General features: G+C 48.1%; 1 protein-coding gene across 3 annotated transcripts in view; it reads left to right on the top strand.

The window, feature by feature from the left end:
- Positions 1-19,137, top strand: part of KIF4A (kinesin family member 4A) — a 265,297-nt gene that overhangs the window by 205,771 nt on the left and 40,389 nt on the right. The window lies entirely within an intron of this gene.

Genomic DNA, 19,137 nt, shown 5'->3' with positions numbered 1-19,137 from the left:
ACAAATGTTAGTGCCCTGTTTTTACCTATTGGATACTGTCATTCATATATTTGACCTCTATTTCACATTTTTCAAGATGTTACCTGTGGTGAAACAGGAGTTTTAGCTGTTAATGTTTGCCATGCATAACTTGCTTTGAGAACTTTTTTTGCCCATTTTGAGCTGGATAACAAGTGGCAGCATAATGCAGTATTCATGGTTACCAGCAGCTGTAGCTGATGGGGTGAACTTGAGTCAGAACTTTCTGCTGGCATTACTTTGCTGCTGTGAGTCTATTAAACAGACAAAATCTCACTCAAAATCAAGTATAAGTTACTTCTAGAAACCCAAAATTAGGTTACTAAAGGATTGTCCATCACATGTAAGCACATGGACTGCACAAGCAGCTCATGTCTTATTGTCTTCTCTGTGCATAAAGGTATAATTATGTTATAAATAGATATGGTGCTTCCCATATTCTACTATTTAGAAGTAAAAAATTAAAGCATATTTTTCTTTTGCAAATAATATTGCTCTGTCTCCATCTGCTGGTGCGGAGTCACAACCCAGGTGTCTGGACTGATCCGGGTACGTACAGGGAATCTACATTCCTGTTCATACCCCAGATGAGTCCAGAATTCTGGGTATTTGCCTCCCTGCCAGCAGATGGAGACAGAAGAAAAGCTTTACTAACAGTTAACCTAGTGTGCCACCTGCAGTCCCTCAGTATTTCTCTCTCCTGCAATCTATATATATAACCCCTTGTTTTATATATATATTCTGGACTGATCTGGGGTACGAACAGGAATGTAGAATATGATCCTAAACTAGTTGTGGAATTATATATTTGCAAAAGAAAAATGTCTCCTGGCTCTTGCAGGGCTTAGGGGGGCTTGGCCCCTTATGGTGTGGCATAGCCTAAGCCCGGTTTCTCTACCTGGTGATCCTCTGGGAGGTGAAACTGGTAGTCCAGTCCCTCCCCCCTTACCTGGCTGCCTTGGGGGCTTGGAACTCCTCCTGCGCTTGGAAGGCACTTACATGGTCTCCTATTTTAAAAAAAAAACAACCTCAAAGGATTTTTCTGAAAGAATTCACAAGCAGGCAGCCAGGGGACTTCTGTGTAGGAGCGTGCAGGGTTCATTCTTCTGCCTCCGCTCCTGTCGACGGCACAGTTTCTCAGAATCAGCTGATTTTAGCCCTGATCTGGCTCCTCCTCACAGAGCATGCTGAGATCAAGCTGCTAACTAGCCTGTGATGAGCCCTTGTCATGTCTTTCGCGTGAGGGGCTCTGCTCTTCTTGTCTGCTGGGAGAGGAAGGTCCCTCCTCTGCAGCGCTGCCGAAATCAGCCTGGGGTCGCATTTCTCAACGCATGGCCAGGCCGTTCCCGGGTTGGCAAACCGTGGGAATGGCTGCCATTTTGGGAATTTCTTCAGCTCCCGATTCGGGTCTGTCTGGCACTGGGGAGTCTAATTTTGTGGAGTCTCCCCCGATTTAAGCCCCGTGAGGCCCCAGGACATGGTCCCTGACCCTCCTCCGCGTCCAAGCGAAAGCAATGGTCTCGGCGGTCTCCGCCAGACGGCTCCTCTGGTTGCGCAATTGGTCAGCGGACCAGTCCTCTAAGGCGCACAGTTGGGCACACTGCCTTTTAAGGGTAAGTTGCTCTTAGGAGAGGACCTTGAGCAGCTTATTAACTCTTTGGGGGAAAATAAGGTCCATAAGCTGCCTGAGGACAGACCGAAACAATCTCGGGCGTTTGTGCCTTCCCGGTTCCGGGGACAACGTAGGTATACTCCTCGGGGGTGCGGTGGTTCCTCCAGAGGTTATGCTTCAATCTTGGTCTCAGCCCTTTCGCGGGCGCAGGCCTTTCCGTGAGGGGTTCTCCCAGCGTACATCCCCCAAGCCCGTTTCCCAATGAAATTCGCTCGACCCATCCCTCTGTTCCCAATTTGGGGGGTCGTCTCTCCGTTTCTCGAGGAATGGGTCAAAATCACGTCTGACCAGTGGGTTCTCGAGATTATCTGCGACAGCTACACTTTAGAATTTTCTCGAGACCTGCCGGACCTCTTCATAGTCTCTCCTTGCGGTCGTCTGAAGAGGGAAGCGGTGGACCAAACACTTACCAGGCTCCTGAGACTGGGAGCCATTGTCCCAGTCCCAGAGAAGGAACTCGGTGCAGGCCAGTATTCTATCTACTTCGTAGTTCCAAAGAAAGACGGAGCTTTTCGGCCGATCTTGAATCTCAAGCAGGTCAACCGGGCCCTCAAGATACCGCATTTTTGCATGGAGACCTTGAGAGCAGTCATCGCGGCGGTTCATCCTGGCGAATACCATGCGTCCCTCAACTTGACGGAGGCCTACTTACACGTTCTGATTCGCCCAGATCACCAGAAGTTTCTTCGTTTCCACATCCTGAACCAGGATTTTCAGTTCCGGGCGTTACCCTTTGGCCTGGCCACTGCACTGCGCACCTTCACAAAGATCATGGTGGTGGTGGCGGTTGCTCTTCGGGAAGGAGTCCTGGTCCATCCTTACCCGGACGACTGGCTCGTGCGGGCCAAGTCGGAGATTCGCTGCCGTCTGGCGGTCGATCAGGTATTAACTCTCCTCACCTCCCTCGGGTGGATAGTCAATGTGGCCAAAAGCAATCTTCAGCCTTCCCAGGTGTTGGAATTCCGGGGTCCCAATTCAATACTCAGATCGGCATGGTGTGTCTACCTCGCGCTCGAGCTCTCAAGCTGGTCGACCAGGTGCGCAATTTCATCTCGCTCCCTCTTCCAACGGCATGGGACTATCTCCAGGTTCTGGGAACTGTGGCCTTCACCATCGACCTCGTCCCCTGGGCATTTGTGCATATGCATCCGTTACAGAGAGCTTTGCTATCCTGTTGGCAGCCGGTATCGGAGCAGTTTCAGACTGTTCTCCTGCTCTCGGCCTCTACCATCGCCGACTTGCAGTGGTGGCTTTCGCTTCCCCTCCTTCTGAAGGGAATGCCTTCCAGACTCCTCAGTGATTGTGGTGACTATGGGTGCCAGTCTCTCCAGCTGGGAGCAGTCTGCCAGTCTCAGGCCACGCAGGGGGTCTGGTCCGCAATTCAATCCCACTGGCATATCAATCGGCTGGAGGCCAGTGCGGTGCATCTGGCCCTCTAGGTATTTCTACCCCAATTCACGGCAAGGCGGTGAGGGTACTTTCCGACAACTCCACCACGGTCACTTATATCAACCGACAGGGGGGGAACTCGGAGTCACCTGGTGGCTCTGGAAGCCAGATGGCTCTTTGCCTGGGCGGAGCGTCATCTGGATTGCCTGGCGGCCTCTCACATAGCAGGCAAGGAGAATGTGCAAGCCAATTTTCTCAGTCGTCAGCACCTCGACCCAAGAGAGTGGGAACTCTTGAACGAGGCCATGGATTTGATCATCCGCAGGTGAGGTCTCCCTACCTGGACCTAATGGCGACCTTATGCAATGCCAAGGCCAACCAATTCTTCAGCCGCTGGCGGGAGCACTGCTCGGAGGGAGTGGATGCTCTAGCTCTCCTCTGGCCTGCAGACGTCCTACTCTACGTGTCCTGGTGGCCTCGCAAACCATGGTTCGCGGATCTCGTCAACCTGGTGACAGACATGCCTCTTTGTCTCTGACATCTCCCTTGTCTGCTTCAGCAGGGTCCCATATTTTTTGACCAGGCAGATCGCTTTTGTCTAGTGGCCTGGCTTTTGAACGGAGGCGCCTGAGGCATAAAGGCTATAAGGAAGAAGTCATTTCCACTCTTATGCAGGCTCATAAGACGTCTACTTCTTTGGCTTATGTCTGCGTTTGGAAAGTCTTTGATACTGTCTGTGCGGAATCGGGTGTTTTCGGCAAGCTCCACTCCGATTTCGTTGGTGCTTTTTCTTCAGAAGGGCCTCTCAAAGGGTCTCTCCTTCGGCTCTTTGTGTGTGCAAGTGTCCGCCCTTGGCGCTCTCCTTGGTAGGGTGGAAGGTCATCCCTTGGCGTCTCACCTGGACGTGGTCCACTTTTTGAAGGGCGTCAAGCACTTGTGGCCGCCCATTGTGGAGTCTTAATCTCGTTCTTCAAGCTCTGTGTGGCCCCTTTCGAGCCCATCTGTCGGGCTATGGTAAAGGATCTCACGCTCAAGACTGTTTTCCTCGTTTCTATCTGTTCCGCTCGGCAGGTTTCCGAGATACAAGCGTTGTCTTGTCGGGAACCCTTCCTGCGTTTTTCAGATTCTGGAGTATCTCTCAAAACGGTCCCTTCTTTCTTACCAAAGGTAGTGTCCGCCTTTCATGTCAACCAGTTGGTGGAGCTTCCCGCATTCTCTCCCGAGGAGGTTGCGGGTCCCGCTGGTGGCGATCTTCGCAGGTTGGATATGAATCGCGTTTTACTTCGGTACCTCCAGGTCACCAATGACTTTTGAGTCTCTGATCACCTTTTTGTCCTCTGGAGTGGCCCAAATCGGGGTAGACCGGCTTCTAAGACTATTGCTCGGTGGTTGAAGGAGGCAATTTCCTCTGCCTATCTTTGCCAAAGTCGGGCGGTTCCTCATGGCCTAAAGGCTCATTCGTTGCGCTCTCAAGCTACTTCCTGGGCGGAGAGTCAATCTGTTTCTCCGCAAGAAATCTGCAGGGCCGCGACATGGACATCCCTGCATACGTTTGCTCGACACTACTGGCTGGATGTGTATGCACCGGGTTTTGGCTCTTTCGGTCGACAGGTGCTTCGAGTGGGACTATCTCAGTCCCACCGGGTTTAGGGAAGCTTTGGTACATCCCACGGTCTGGACTGATCCGGGTACGTACTGGAAAAGGAAAATTAGTTCTTACCTGTTAATTTTCGTTCCTGTAGTACCACGGATCAGTCCAGACGTCCTTCCCTGGTTTCTTTCCGTTCTTACCAGCCACTCAAAGCTTTCCTACAGGTCTCTGAATGCATGACACTTATTATATTGCGGACACCGGAAGCATCTGTATGGGTGACCCAGGATATGCAAAAGCGATAGTTCAGAGTCCATTCCTTGTTGATGTTCACTTTGTTTTGTTACTCATTTGAGTCTTGTTTACTTCCTTTCTGGGGTCTTTTAGTTCTTATCTGCTTTGACAATGGTTATACTGAAGGGCTGCAGGGTAGGCTCTGTCCTGATATAGAATACTTTTTCAGTTTTGGTCTGTCTCTATCTGCTGGACAGGAGACTCAACCCACGGTCTGGACTGATCCGTGGAACCACTTCGACACTCAGCGAGGCAGGGTTTTCCTGGCAGTGGGACCAGATGTCGAAGTTGCAGTCTCAAGTCAAGCGTCTTCTTCGTCTGGAGATGCCCAAAATGTGGGATTATTTACAGGTACTGGAGTCCATGGCATCCACATTGGACTTGGTCCCATGGGCATTCGCGCACATGAGACCACTGCAACATGCGCTGTTGTCCTGATGGCGTCCCTGCTCGGAGGAGTTTCATCTTCCCTTGCCTCTGCTTCGGGATTCTAGGTCCAGTTTCTCATGGTGGCTGTCTGGTCCCAATTTAGAGAAGGGGGTGGATCTGGAGCCTCCAGACTAGGTGATCTCCACAGATGCAAGCCTATCCAGCTGGGGAGCAATGTACTTGGGCCGGACATCGCAAGGTCTGTGGTGACCTGAAAAGTTCTGGTTCATCAATCACCTCGATGAGAGCGATCCCAATCGGCAGGGTGGCACGAAGGGTCATGCAGTGGTGTTGAAGGCCTGGAGATTATTTGCCTGGGCGGAGCGTCATCTCAAAGGCCTAGCCACATTGCACATAGCAGAAGTAGCCAATGTGGAGGTGGACTTCTTCAGCAGGCAGCAATTGGATCCTGGGGAGTGGGAGTTGTCCCCGGAGGCATTGATCCCCATCCGTGCGAGGAGCATTCCCCAATTTGATCTTATAGCGACGCGGCTCAACTCTCAATATCTTAAAGATTCTTCAGTCGCCGAAAGGAACTCTGTTCGGTGGGCCGACGGGAATTCTTCTATAAGTCTTTCCTCCTTGGTCCCTCATAGGTCGGATCCTCGGGAGCATAGAATCACATCCCAGGACCATGGTTCTAGTGGCACTGGAGTGGCCGCGGAGGCTGTGGTTCGTAGATCTGGTGTGACTTGTAGTGGAAGGTCTTCTCAGTGTGGAAGACGGGTTAGCCTTATTGTGTCAGGGTCCCATATTTTTGGATCGGGAGGATTGCTTTTGTCTTGTGGCTCAGCTTTTGAGAGGCGGAGACTTTGATTTGAAGGATTACTCAGAACAGATCATCTCTTCTTAATCCAGAAGACTGGCGACCTCTATGGCATATATTAGGGTCTGGAAACTGTAAGTTTGGTGTCTTCAGCATTGTCTAGATCTTCTGACTGTGGAGGTCTCGCATGTGCTGGATTTCCTGCAGCAGGGGTTGTCCAAGGGTTTGGCTTACGTGCTTCATGTGCAGGTGGCTGCCTTGGGTGCATTTAGAGGCGGGTTTCAAGGTAGAACTCTGTTCATCCGGTTGTGGTAAGATTCCTCAAAGGGGTTAAGCTGTTACGTCCTCCAGTGCGAAAGATCTGCCCGGATTGGAGTCTCAACCTATTACTTCATGTCCTTTGTGGACCCCCCTTTGAATCCTTGAAAAGAGTTACCCTGAAGGATTTGACTCTGAAAGTGGTCTTTTTGGTAGCTATTTGTTCAGCTTGAAGAATTTCGGAACTTTAGGCTCCATCATGTAGGGATCAGTTTTTACGGATTTCCAGGAATGGAATCTCATGGAGAACGGTGCTTTCCTTTGTTTCTAAGGTGGTCTCTGCCTTTCATGTTAATCAGACGATAGATCTTCTGGTTTTTTCAGAGTACTTGAAAGATTCTCCTCAGGACAGAGAATTACATCTTCTGGATGTGCGGCAGATGATACTGCGATATTTATAGGTTACGAATGCTTTTCATGGCTCAGATCATCTGTTTGTCCTTTTCACTGGACTGAGAAAGGGGAAAAAGCCTCTAAGGCTACCATATCTTGTAAGCCAAACAAATGGCCATCCTAAGCCAACATCTGTAAGGAATGACAAATTCCTGACTGTTTGCGGGTGCATTCCACTAGGGCGCAGGCTGCTTCCTGGGCTGAGTGTCAGTTTGTCGCCACAGGAGATTTGTAGGACAGCAGTGTGGTCCTCAAGCCATACCTTTACCAGGCATTATCTTCTAGGTGCCAGGGGCGCAGGATGAGCCATCCTTTGGAGAGTGTCCTGTGTGCAGGTCTTTTGGAGGCCCACCCAGTTTAGGGGTGCTTGGGTACATCCCACTGATCTGGGTATGTTCAGGAAAGGAAAATTTGGTTCTTACCTGCTAATTTTTGTTCATGTAATACCACAGATCAGTCCAGAGGCCCTCCTGTTTGATGCCAAAAGACTGATTTTCTACCAAGTTTTTCTGTTTAGTACAGAATTTTTCTGTTTGATAAAGAATTTTTCTCTTAGAGGGCAGTTACAGGATTCATTTCCTTGTCTTGTTTGGTTCTTGATCAACAAGGTTTATAGTTCAAGGATATCCACCCTTTAGTTCCCTATGTCTGTGTGAAGGGGTTTCTAAAGTATTTTGGCTTGGGTACAGGTCAATACTGAGGTCCTGCAGGTGGCACTCTCAGTTAAGAAGCTGTGCTCCAAAGCTTTGTTCTCTGACTCCATCTGCTAGAAGGGATGAATAATCCACTGGTCTGGACTGATCTGTGATATTAGAGGAACAAAAATTAGCAGGTATGAACAAATTTTCCTTTCCAGTGGCAGATTCCACTGTGCTGGAAGACACAAGGACTGAAAATTGGAAATTCAGCTCAAAAGGATTTTTTGAGGCTTTGCCTTATATTGCCCGCAGACAGGAAACACTCCCTTTCTGTAATCAATAGCCTTAGGGCATCCAGGCAGCATATGCAGCAGTTTCATGCAGAGAGTATGTTTGTGCAGGATGCAGCACTTGCAAGCAAAGGATGCTTCCTCCTCAGCCTCTGCTAAACAGGCTGAATGCTTGAAGGCAGTGGTGAGCTGTGGTAGATGTTTTATATCGGGGGTCCCCAACCACCGGTCCACGGACCAGGACCAGGCCGTTGGGGGTTTTTTGCCGGTCCGCGGTGCCGCCAAGCACAGATAAGTGTGTCGCATGCTCCCGGCCTCTCCCGCTGCTCTTCCTTCCCTGCTGCTGTTGCCGCTGGGCTATCAGCACGTTCAAGCCCAGTGGGAACGGCAGTGATGCTAGAAGAAGCTGAGGCACCCGTGGCTGGCCTTTTCTTCTTCCCGTGCCTGACAGCCCCCCCCCTTCCCCCTCCGGTGACCCGGAACAGGAAGTGATACACAGAGCGGTGCGCGGGAAGGAGAAAGGCCGTGCCGCGTGGAAAAGTAGCAACAGCAGCATCTGCCCCCGAGCAATCAAAGCAGACGGTAATCTGGAAAGGAGACAGCAGCATGAGCCTCCCGCGGCCAATGGGATTCTTCTTTCTTGGCCTGCGGGGGCTGGAGGAAGAGGCTGCTGCAGCTACCATTTGTGCTCGGTGGGGGGGAGAAGAAATAAGTGAGAGAGAGAGAGAAGCAGCCAGCCAGCTAGCCTGCCTGTGTGTGATTGAGAGCATGTGTATGATTGAGAGAAACTGGTCAGAGAGCTGGTGTGTGTGTGTGTGTGTGTGTGTGTGTGTGTGTGTGAGAGACAATGAAAGTGACTGCTCAGGGAGGTGACACTGTGTGTGAGAGAGAAAAAGCATGGAAGTGAGAAATCTGGTTGTGAGAAAGCATGGGCGTAAGAAGCCTGGTGTGTGTGGAGGGGGGTGTGTGTGAAAGAAAGCATGGGAGTGAGAAGCCTGTGTGTGTATGCATGCATGAGAGAGAGACTCGTTGGTAAGTGACGGTGTGTGTGAGAGAAAGAGACTGGCGTGTGAGAGAATGTGATTCAGGGAATGAGAAGCCTGTGCACGTGGAGAGTGAGCATGGAAATGAGACTGGTGTGTGTGTAACAGAGAGAAAGTGATTATGGGAATGAGAAGCCTGTGCATGTGAAGAGTGAGCCTGGGGGTGTGTGACACAGCATGGGAGTGAGAAGCCTGTATATCTGAAAGAGAACATGGGAGTGGGAAGCCTGTGTGTGAGAGAGAGAAAGAAAGTAATTATGGGAATGAGAAGCCTGTGCATGTGGAAAGAACAAGCATGGGAGTGAGAGACTGGTGAGTGTGTGTGGTGAGACAAAGTGATTATGAGAGTGAGAAGCCCGTATATGTAAGTAGAACATGGGAGTGGGGAGCCTGTGTGTGTGTGTATGGCATGAGAGAAACTTTTAAGGAAGGTAACTGGTGTGTGTGTGTGTGTGCCAAAGACTGTTTGGGAGATGATTGGTGTGAGAGACAGAAACTGGTCAAGGGGGCATGACTGGTATGGTGTGTGTGTGAGAGACATGGGCACTAAGGAAGAGGACCATGAGTATAGAGCTTAGCTTCTACTGCTGCTTCTGGTGTGTGCCACGGCCTGCATGGAAGGGGAATAGGAGAGCTGCTGGAGGAGGGAAGTAAAGGTGGCTTTTTAAGTTTATTTTTCTTGATTGACTGCCATTTTAATTATGTGATGTCTGCTTTTTTGAAATATTTTATTGGTGTTTGGAGAATGTTTAATAGTTTTTATGAGTTTTTAATTGTTGGATGTTATTCTGTTCATTGCTGTTTTGAAACATTTATTCTGCTTATTAGTATAGTTTTACAATTATTTCTGTGTGGGGATCTATAGCTGCTTGCTAGTTCTGTTTTCCTAATAAGAGGTGTATTGGTTTTTAGGACCTGATTTAATATTTGTAGTGTTGCCTTTTCATAGATAGGGTTGCTCCTGTTTGAGGTGTATTCCATAATACAGGTGTAACTGTGTGCAGATTAGTTTATGTGCATTACTACAGATCCTGGGAGTATGTTAGGTCGGTTCTGTGTCTGTTATCGAGATGAGATATTTTACTAGCATGTAAGCGTTTGTATCAGTCTTATTTATTGTGTTTTCTCAAGAGGACATGCATTGGTGGTGAACTGCTGTCTTTTCATAAGTAGGGCTTATTGAGCCTGGAAGTAGAAGGAGTTTGAGTTCCTGTTACTGAGATGACACCAGAACCAGAATATCTTTTTTTGTAGGGTGAGTTGTATGGGGAATGTCATAATTCTGCTTTACATCCATTATTGTGGGTCAGGGGGCTTCCCGTGGATGCAAACTGTACTTTTACATCCAGCCCCATGATGATCATGGGTCAGTGTGTCATGCATGTGACAACCTATGGTGAGTTGAGTCACATTCACATTATAAATGTCATAATTAAGTAAGTATGCACTAAAATCCAACCCCCTCCATAACCTCACCCCTGCCCCACCCTGCCGGGCCATGGAAAAATGGTCTTGCTTGAAGCCGGTCCCTGGTGCAAAAAAGGTTGGGGACCACTGCTTTTATATAACTTGATTAGGATGTCCTTCAGGATTATGTCAGTGGTTTCGGCCAGATGACTATGGTTAAACTGATCAGAGGATGTTTAGTCCAAGTTCTGTTAGGGGCCCTTTCATTCAAGGGCAAGCTTTTGTTCGGGGAGGACTTAGAGCAGTTTGTGAAAAAGGGCATATATTGCCAGAGGACAAGCCGAAGGGTGGAAAGAGGTCCTTTCCAGCTCATTCACATTTTAGGAACAGGAGATATCAACAGAATAGAAGCACTTGGGCAGTATAAAGACAAAGCTTGGGCAAAGCCCAGTCCTTTCGAGGGTGGTCAGAAGCAGAACCGGGACAACCCTAGTCAGGGAACCAAGGAAGCTAAATCTTCACAATGAAACGAGGCCGGTACATTCTTTTCTTCCGGCTATCATGGGGTGGCTAGCCCTTTTTTATGAAGCGTGGACTAGAATCACAACGGACCAGTGGTCATAGAAGTCTGCATGCTAGAACTTGGTCGGCCACTGCAAGAAGCCTACGTTGTCATCTGTTGTGCTCCCCATGCCAAGCAGGTAGATGATTGTGGTGTCTGGGGGCTATAGTGCCGGTTCCCTGAGAGGAACAGTGATAAGGAAGGTATTTCATTTATTTCATGGTTCCAAAAAAGGAGGGAATGTTCAACCCGGTTTTGGATTTAAAGAAAATGAATGCAGCCCTCAGAATGCCACAGTTTCATATTAAGACTCTGAATATAACTTGTCATACTAGATCAGACCAAGGATCCATCAAGCCCAGCATCCTGTTTTTAATAATGGCCAATCCAGGTTACAAGTACCTAGCAAGTACCCAAAACATTAAGTAAATCCCATGCTGTTAATGCCAGTAATAGCAGTGGCTATTCTCTGTCAGCTTGATTAATAGCAGTTAATGGACTTCTCCTCCAAAAACTTATCCAAACCTTTTTTTTAAAACCAGCTACACTAACTAAATTCTCTGTACCTTCTCCAGCTTATCTGTATCTATTGAGATGCGGTGACCAGAATTACGCAATTCTAGTAAATGGGCCGTTAAGAATCGATCACGTTCCAAGTCTGCTAGATTAGGGTCCAATATTTTCAGATCAGGCAGATCACTTCTGTCTCGCGGCTTGGCTTTTTTATATTTTCAAGTCTTTATTTATTTGAAGGCATTCAACAAGAAAAGTAGACAAGCAAATTTCCCCGACAGCACAAAGAAAAAATGTCATCCACAGACAGAATACACATCACAGAAATCATACAAAAAAAGGACAGCCGAAGTTACCCCACCAAACAGTTTAAGAGAACACTTAGGATAAAGGAACATATGTCAAACCAATTTACAATCAAGCTTCTTCTAAAAAAAAAAAAAATCGTATGTATCCCATATATCAATACATTTTGCATGTTCATTCCTAAGATCAAAGCGTAACAGTTCAATGTCTGCAATGTTTCTGACCTGTGCTGTCCAGTATGCAATGGCAGGATTGGTCTTCCAGAAAGTGGCCTCCATGAATCTAGCAGATAAAAGGAGCTGCCCTACTAGATACCTGTATTTACCTGGAATCAGTTAGCCAGTGATCCAATAGTCCTAATTCAGGTGTTAAGTGGACAGGTACCCCTAAAATATCAGTAATTTCCTGAGCAATCTGTTTTCAGAAGTTACAAATCACTGGGCAGAAACACCACATATGAATATAAGAACCCATCTGACCACACTCTCTCCAGCAATGCGCTCCAACACTCTGAAAACACTTGGAGTAAAAATCAGAGGTGAGAATTTCTATTCAGCAGCTTTATCAGCTCGTTTCGCCTAGCGCATATGAAAATGTGATGTGTGAATTTCCATATACACTAGTCCTGTACTCTGGAATACCATGCCACTTGAAATAAGACTACAGACAAATCTGAAATTATTCAAAACTAATCTGAAAACCTGGTTTTTTAAACAAGCATTTTATAAAGATAAAGAAAAGGAGAAAAATAGTTGAGCGATAAGGATGCACCAAGCTAGAAGTTTTTAGTAACCTACATAAGCATATTAATGTTAAAATCAAACTGCCTAATTTGTTCCTAACAATCAGGTCTAACTTACACACCTAGTTTATTATTTTAAATTGTTACCGTACTATGATGGCACACGAGTAATTTGTAATCTATACCACCCATATTTCTCTTTATCGTGCCCTTCTGTAAACCGTTGTGATGGTATTTAACTTAACAATGGTATAGAAAAAATTTTAAATAAACACTTCCAGGCCCTTTGATCAAGCGTCAAATGTAACTTACAGTTCCTCGCATCGACCAAAGAATGTGATGTTTCTATTCCATGTCTACTAAGAAGAATTCCTAGGTATAGGAGAGAGAGATACCCTTCTTGCCAGTCTGAGGAGAGCTGGAGCGTAGTGATACTCAGAGTAGCAATGCTGATAACTTCCTTCGGTAGTTGAATGAAGAGAGGGACCCGATGTCCGATGTACAGGATACCTTGAGCAGAATTAGGAGCGCCGAGGGTTCCTGAAAGAAAGCAGACAGGACCCCTGAGGGGCGGGTGTCATTAAAGTTAGGCAGATTAACACCGGAGGGTGAGTAGAAGCGAGAGGCCCCCGAGGAGCGGGTACCCAGAGCTTCTGTAGTAGCGAGATACCCCGGAGGGTAGTGAGGAATCCAAGCGAGCAGCTTAGAAGCGGTCAGAGTAGCAAAACGAAGTCCTTGCTAACTCGTTCAATTGGAGTGGAGCGGAGGTTTAAATACTCAGAAGTACTGACATCATGCGGTGGGGCCACCCCCGAGGTTCCCGCCATTACGTATTCAAAAACGTAGGCAGTGTGCACGCACATGCCCTAGGAGGCCTCAGGAAGAAGCATGGCGGACAGGGACGCCGAGGGTTTCGGCAAACAGCAGCGGAGGCAGCCATTCTTCCAATGGAGGAGGAAAAGGGTAAAAGTGGTGAGGCAGAGCGGTCGCAGCCGTCTTCAACCGGACGCAACAGCACCCCCCTTCAAAGGGCCCCCTCCAGGACCTCTTCCTGGTGGTCTGGGTTTTCGAGGGTGTGTGAGATGCAATTGACATATGTCTTTATCCATGATGTTGGCCAGAGGCTCCCATGTGTTTTCTTCTGGTCCATAAACCTCCCAGGAGATGAGGTATTCCCACGTCTTGCCTCTTACGGACATCAAAGATGTCATCTACAGCATACTCAATATCGTCCTCCGTGTCAGGTTAGTGGGTTCTGGGGTCTTACTCTGAGAGCATCAAGGGTTTTAACAGAGACATGGAAAAACGTTATGTATTCTCATTGACAGGGGTAGTTTCAAACTGTACGTCAGATTTCCCAAGCACTGAAGGATAGCAAAGGGTCCTACATAGCGAGGTGCAAAATGTGCTGAAAGTAATTTAAGATGGAGGAACTTGGTACTCAGCCAGACTTTGTCTCTAGGCTGAAACTGAGGTGCCTCTCGATGGTGAGCATCACAGATCTTTTTTGCTTTCTGTCCTGCTTTAAGGAGTAGATCCTTCGTTTGCTTCCAAAGCTGAGATAACTCTGCAGTGGCCTGTGCGGCAAGAGAAGCCACTGATAAGGGAATTGGCAGAGGAGGAAGCGGTTGACTTCCATAGACGAGTTGGAAGGGAGAAGACCCTGTAGATGTAGCAGGATGTGAGTTGATAGCAAATTCAGCTCAAAGCAGCAGTTCCGCCCAGTCACTCTGTCTTGAATTAACATAGGACTGTAGAAACTGTTTAAGTGTTCTGTTCATTCTTTCAGTCTGTCCATTAGACTGAGGGTGGTAAGCGGAGGTCAAGTCCAATGAGATGTCAAACTTTTGACACAGGGCTCTCCAGAACTTAGCAGTGAATTGTACTCCTTTGTCAGACAGAATATGCTTAGGCATTCCATGAAGGTGGAAGATATGTTTAATGAAGAGTCTCGCTAACTCCACGGCTGAAGGTAATCCTGGTAAGGCTACAAAATGTGCCATCTTGGAGAAGCGATCAACAGTGACCCAAATGGTATTGTTCCCATTGGAGAGTGGTAAGTCTACCACAAAATGTTGCTATATGTGTCCAGGCTTCATCCGGCACTGGCAAGGGTTGAAGCAGACCCCAAGGATGTCCAGCTGGCGGCTTTTTCTTGGCTCAGACAGCGCAGGAACCCTCATATGCTTGTACATCCTTTTTCATGGTTGGCCACCAGTAATACCATTGTAACATGGCCAAAATACGACTCTGTCCAGGATGGCCGGCCAGGTGGAAATCGTGTGCCCACGTCAACAGTTTCTTCCTTTTGATTTCTATCCACAACCGTTTTCCCAGCGGGTACAACATGAGTGGCTGCAAGAACCACTTTCCCGGGATCAATAATGTAACAAGGTTAGTCAGGCACATCCTGAGGGGAGAAGGATCGCGACAGGGTATCAGCCCGTGTGTTCATCTCTCCCGGACAGTATTTCAAAAACAAATCAAATCTGTTAAAGAACAGTGACCATCTTGCTTGACGGTGATTGAGTCGTGCATGTCTGAGGTACTCCAAGTTCTTATGATCGGTGTACACTACTATCTGATGTGCACCTTCCAGCCAAGGACACCACTCCTCAAAGGCCAGCTTAATTGCGAGTAACTCTTTGTCTCCAATTCCGTAATTTCTTTCAGCAGGTGAGAACTGCCTTGAGAAGGAGCAGGGATGGAGCACATTGGATTCGCTGTACTGGCTCAAAACCGCTCCCATGCCGACGTCCGATGCATCGATCTCTACAATGAATGGGTGATGCGGGTCTGGATGGCGGAGGCATGGCTTCTTTTGAAAAGCCTCTTTTGAGAGACAGGAAGGCCAATATTGCTTCAGGAGACCAGTTGGCAGGGTTGGCTCCTTTTCTGGTCATTGCACTGAGAGGGACCGTCAATGAGTAGTTCTTGATAAAGGAACAGTAGTAGTTCATGAAACTCAAGAAGCGGCACAGTGCCTTCAGGCCTGTAGGTTGGGGCCAATCTCGGATGCTTTCTAATTTCTTGGGGTCCATCTGAAACCCGTTTCTTGAAAAAATGTATCCCAGGAAGGGTACAGATTCCTTGTGGAACTCACACTTCTCGAGTTTCACGTATAAGTAGTACTCCCGTAGGTGTCTTAAAACCTTCTTGACATCCTCTTGGTGTGTTTTTAGGTCCTGGGAGAAGATCAGGATATCAAGATACGCTACTACACATTAATATAGTAAGTCCAGTAAGATGTCGTTCATCATATTTTGAAAGACTGCAGGTGCGTTACTTAGTCCGAAGGGCATGATAGGATATTCAAAGTGTCCATCGTGGGTGTTAAAGGCTGTCTTCCATTCGTCACTTTCGCAAATGCGCACCAAGTTGTAAGCTCCTTTGAGATCCAGTTTAGAAAATATCTTGGCTCCCTGGAGTATGTCAAATGGTTCAGAAATTAAGGGCAGGGGATACTGGTCCTGGATGATAACTTCATTCAGACCCCTATAGTTGATGCAGGGACTTAAGGTGCCATCTTTTTTCCCCACAAAAAAGAATCCTGCACCAGCTGGGGATTTGGAGGGTCTGATAAATCCTTTTTTAAGGTTCTCTTAGGCGACATGGCCTTAGCCTCAGCTACAGAAAGAAGGTAAACTCTTCCTTTTGGAGGCTCTGTATTGGGTTTCAGGTTTATAACAGTCAAAACCTCTGTGAGATGGAAGTACATCTGCTTGTTTAGAGAAGACATCTTGGAAGGAGGTGTATTGTGGAGGTAAACTTGGTAAAGATGGTATAGTAGGCATGCATATTAGCGGCGAGAGCTCCAAGACACCGGCCATGACAGCCAGGTCCCCACTGGGATAATTCCAGCGTTGCTCAGTTAAACTGTGGCGCATGATCTTGTAGCCAGGGCAGTCTAAGTACCACTGGATGCATGGCCTTCTCCAGTATGAGGAATGAGATGGTTTCAGAGTGTAAAGCTCTGGTGCGCAGGCCGATGGCCTGGGTAATCAACGAAACCTCTCCTGGCAGTGGTTCCCCATGGATTGAAGACAATAGCAATGGCTTAGCTATTGGTGTGGTAGGAATCCATAGATGTTCTACTAAGCATTTTAAGATGAAATTTCCTACAGCTCCGGAGTCTGAGGGCAAGGGTCTGAAACTCAAGGCTTCTGCAGATAAGTGAGACTGGTAGAGATAATGGAGGAGTTGGAGCAGTGAGGCCTAGGAGGAGTACTCCTGCGGATCCTAGGCCTGTCAGTTTCCTGGACAGATGGGACAAGTTTGGATGGTGTGGCCTGATTGGCCACACTACATGCATAACCCTAAGCATTTGCAGAATAGTCTTTCTTTACAAGTTAAATGACTTCGTCCTACTTGATTAGGCTCATCTTCTTCTAAGGGAGCAGACAGTAGGCTTGAGGCAATTGGCACAGGTTTAGGATGGTTAGCTCCTGGAACGGGCTTCCGAGGACTCTTAGCCTCTCGAGTCCAGTCTCGAAAACAGCGGTCTATTCTCCCAGCCAGTTCCATGAGAGATTCAAGGGTATCAAGCAGATTGCGAGCCACCAGTTTGTCCTTTAAGCGAGAGTTGAGACCCTCCATGAAGATAGCATGTAAACATCCTGTGTCCCAGTGTAGTTCAGATGCTAAAGTCTTGAATTCGATCACGTAGGCTTATTACCTTGCTGGAGATTAAGCAGAGCGGATCCAGTGACTGTCTGGTGAGCCGGGTCATCGAAGACAGACTTGAAAAGTTTCAGAAATCCTGATAGGTCATTCAGGATAGGATCTTCACATTCCCATAACGGTGAAGCCCAAGCCAAGACTTTTCCTTCAAGTAGAGATAGGATGTAGGTGGTCTTGGGAACTTCTGTGGGAAAGAGGGTAGGTTGCAAAGAAAAATGCATACTGCATTGGTTGACAAACCCTCTACACATCCCTGCTTTACCCGTGAAGCGGGTAGGCATGGATAATGGTATGGTGGTCTTGACAGTCACCACCGGAGAAGTATTCAGTTGTGCATGTAATTGATTCTGGAAAGCCTGGCTGCTGTCTTCAGACTTTTATTGCTCAGTGATCTGCTGGGCTAGGCCAGGAATGGCCTGCAAGGCTGCGAGCTGAGCTGAGTCCATGGAGTTAGCAATCTGGGTTTGTGACATATTGTGGACTCTTGGTCGAAGTGGCGATGACTCCTCCCATGGGGAGGGGCCCCGTGGGGAACCACAATTGGCTAGACTCTTAGTAAGCAGACACTGAAGAGAGAAAGCTTTATTATACTGCAGTTGATGAGTAGAATCTTGCCCAAGGAACGGACAGTACTGTAGTCCAGTGATATCACAGTAAGCTCAGACAGTCTCTGTAGAAGATGGTCTCACCCAGATGTAGCTGCCTGATTCCCCTCAGGGCGCTGGGCATGCAAAATGGCCGCCGTTCCTGCCAGGAATGGGGGAGGGGCCTGCCCGAGCCTCCCGGGCATAGCAGAGAGCAACACTAAATCGGCGAGGGACTGCGAGGTGCCTTCCCCCCTGGGAAGGCACCGAGCGCAGATGCCTTCGCGGGAGATCCTGGATCCCGGTTCGCCGCAGGCCGAGCAACGCGACGGCCGCGGCATCAGGAGCACCCCGCGAGAGCAACGCCGGCTTAAAGATACCTAAGTTGAGCCTCAGGGGGGGCCGTGTGAAAAACCGCCGCTGCGGGTGGGCCCAGAAGGCCTGCACTGCCCGCCGAACGAGATCGCTGCGGGGGGGCCTTCCCGGTCGGAGGAAAAACTTTTCTGTGTGCCCCAGCAGCCCACGAGGGGCTGCACTAGGCACAAGCGCTGAAAAACCGGCACCACCGGCAGCCGCGAGGCCCCGGGGTTGGGGAGAGCTGCAAAGAAAAAAAAAAATACAGAAATACAATACCACTTACCCCGTCCTAACTACTAGGTTTCAGCACCGGGAGAGGAAACAACACGGGGGTAAGCCACGCCTCCCCACAGCCTGACCTTTGAATTAGACTTTTTTTTTTTTTTAAAGTGAAAAAACTTGATCCACAAGAAAACTAGGCAGAGGCCCAGAAAAAAGAGGAAGCAAAAAGGGAAAAGCTTAATTTACAACAGCAGGGAGAGAAACCCTGAATCCCCTACTCGCATCTGCTGGAGTCAGAAGATACTGAACTCCTGCAGAGGGGGTAGTACTATATATGGTGACGCCCCCTCGAAGCTTGTGCTGACTCCATCTGCTGGATTGGGGACATAACCCACGGTCTGGACTGATCCAGGTACGTACAGGGAAAGGGAAAAATAACCCATGCCATAGTTACACAATGTTAGGTTCCATTTTAGGTGCTACTACCCAAGAAAGAGATATAGGCGTCATAGTGGATAACACATTGAAATCATCAGTTCAGTGTGCTGCGGTAGTCAAAAAAGCAAACAGGATGTTGGGAATTATTAGGGAATGGTGAATAAAACGGAAAATGTCATAATGCCTCTGTATTGCTCCATGGTGAGACTGCACCTTGAATACTGTGTACAATTCTGGTCGCCGCATCTTGGATATAATTGCGATGAAGAAAGTACAGAGAAGGGCTACCAAAATAAGGGGAATGGAACAGCTCCCCTATGAGGAAAGACTAAAGAGGTTAGGACTTTTCAGCTTGGAGAAGAGACAGCTGAGGGGGGATATGATAGAGGTGTTTAAAATCATGAGAGGTCTAGAACGGTAGATGTGAATCGGTTATTTACGCTTTCAGATAATAGACTAGGGGGCACTCCATGAAGTTAGCATGT

The sequence above is a fragment of the Rhinatrema bivittatum genome, chromosome 6 (assembly GCF_901001135.1).
Source record: "Rhinatrema bivittatum chromosome 6, aRhiBiv1.1, whole genome shotgun sequence".
In the NCBI taxonomy this organism is placed as follows: Eukaryota; Metazoa; Chordata; class Amphibia; order Gymnophiona; family Rhinatrematidae; genus Rhinatrema; species Rhinatrema bivittatum.
This window is presented reverse-complemented; position numbering and strand designations above follow the sequence as displayed.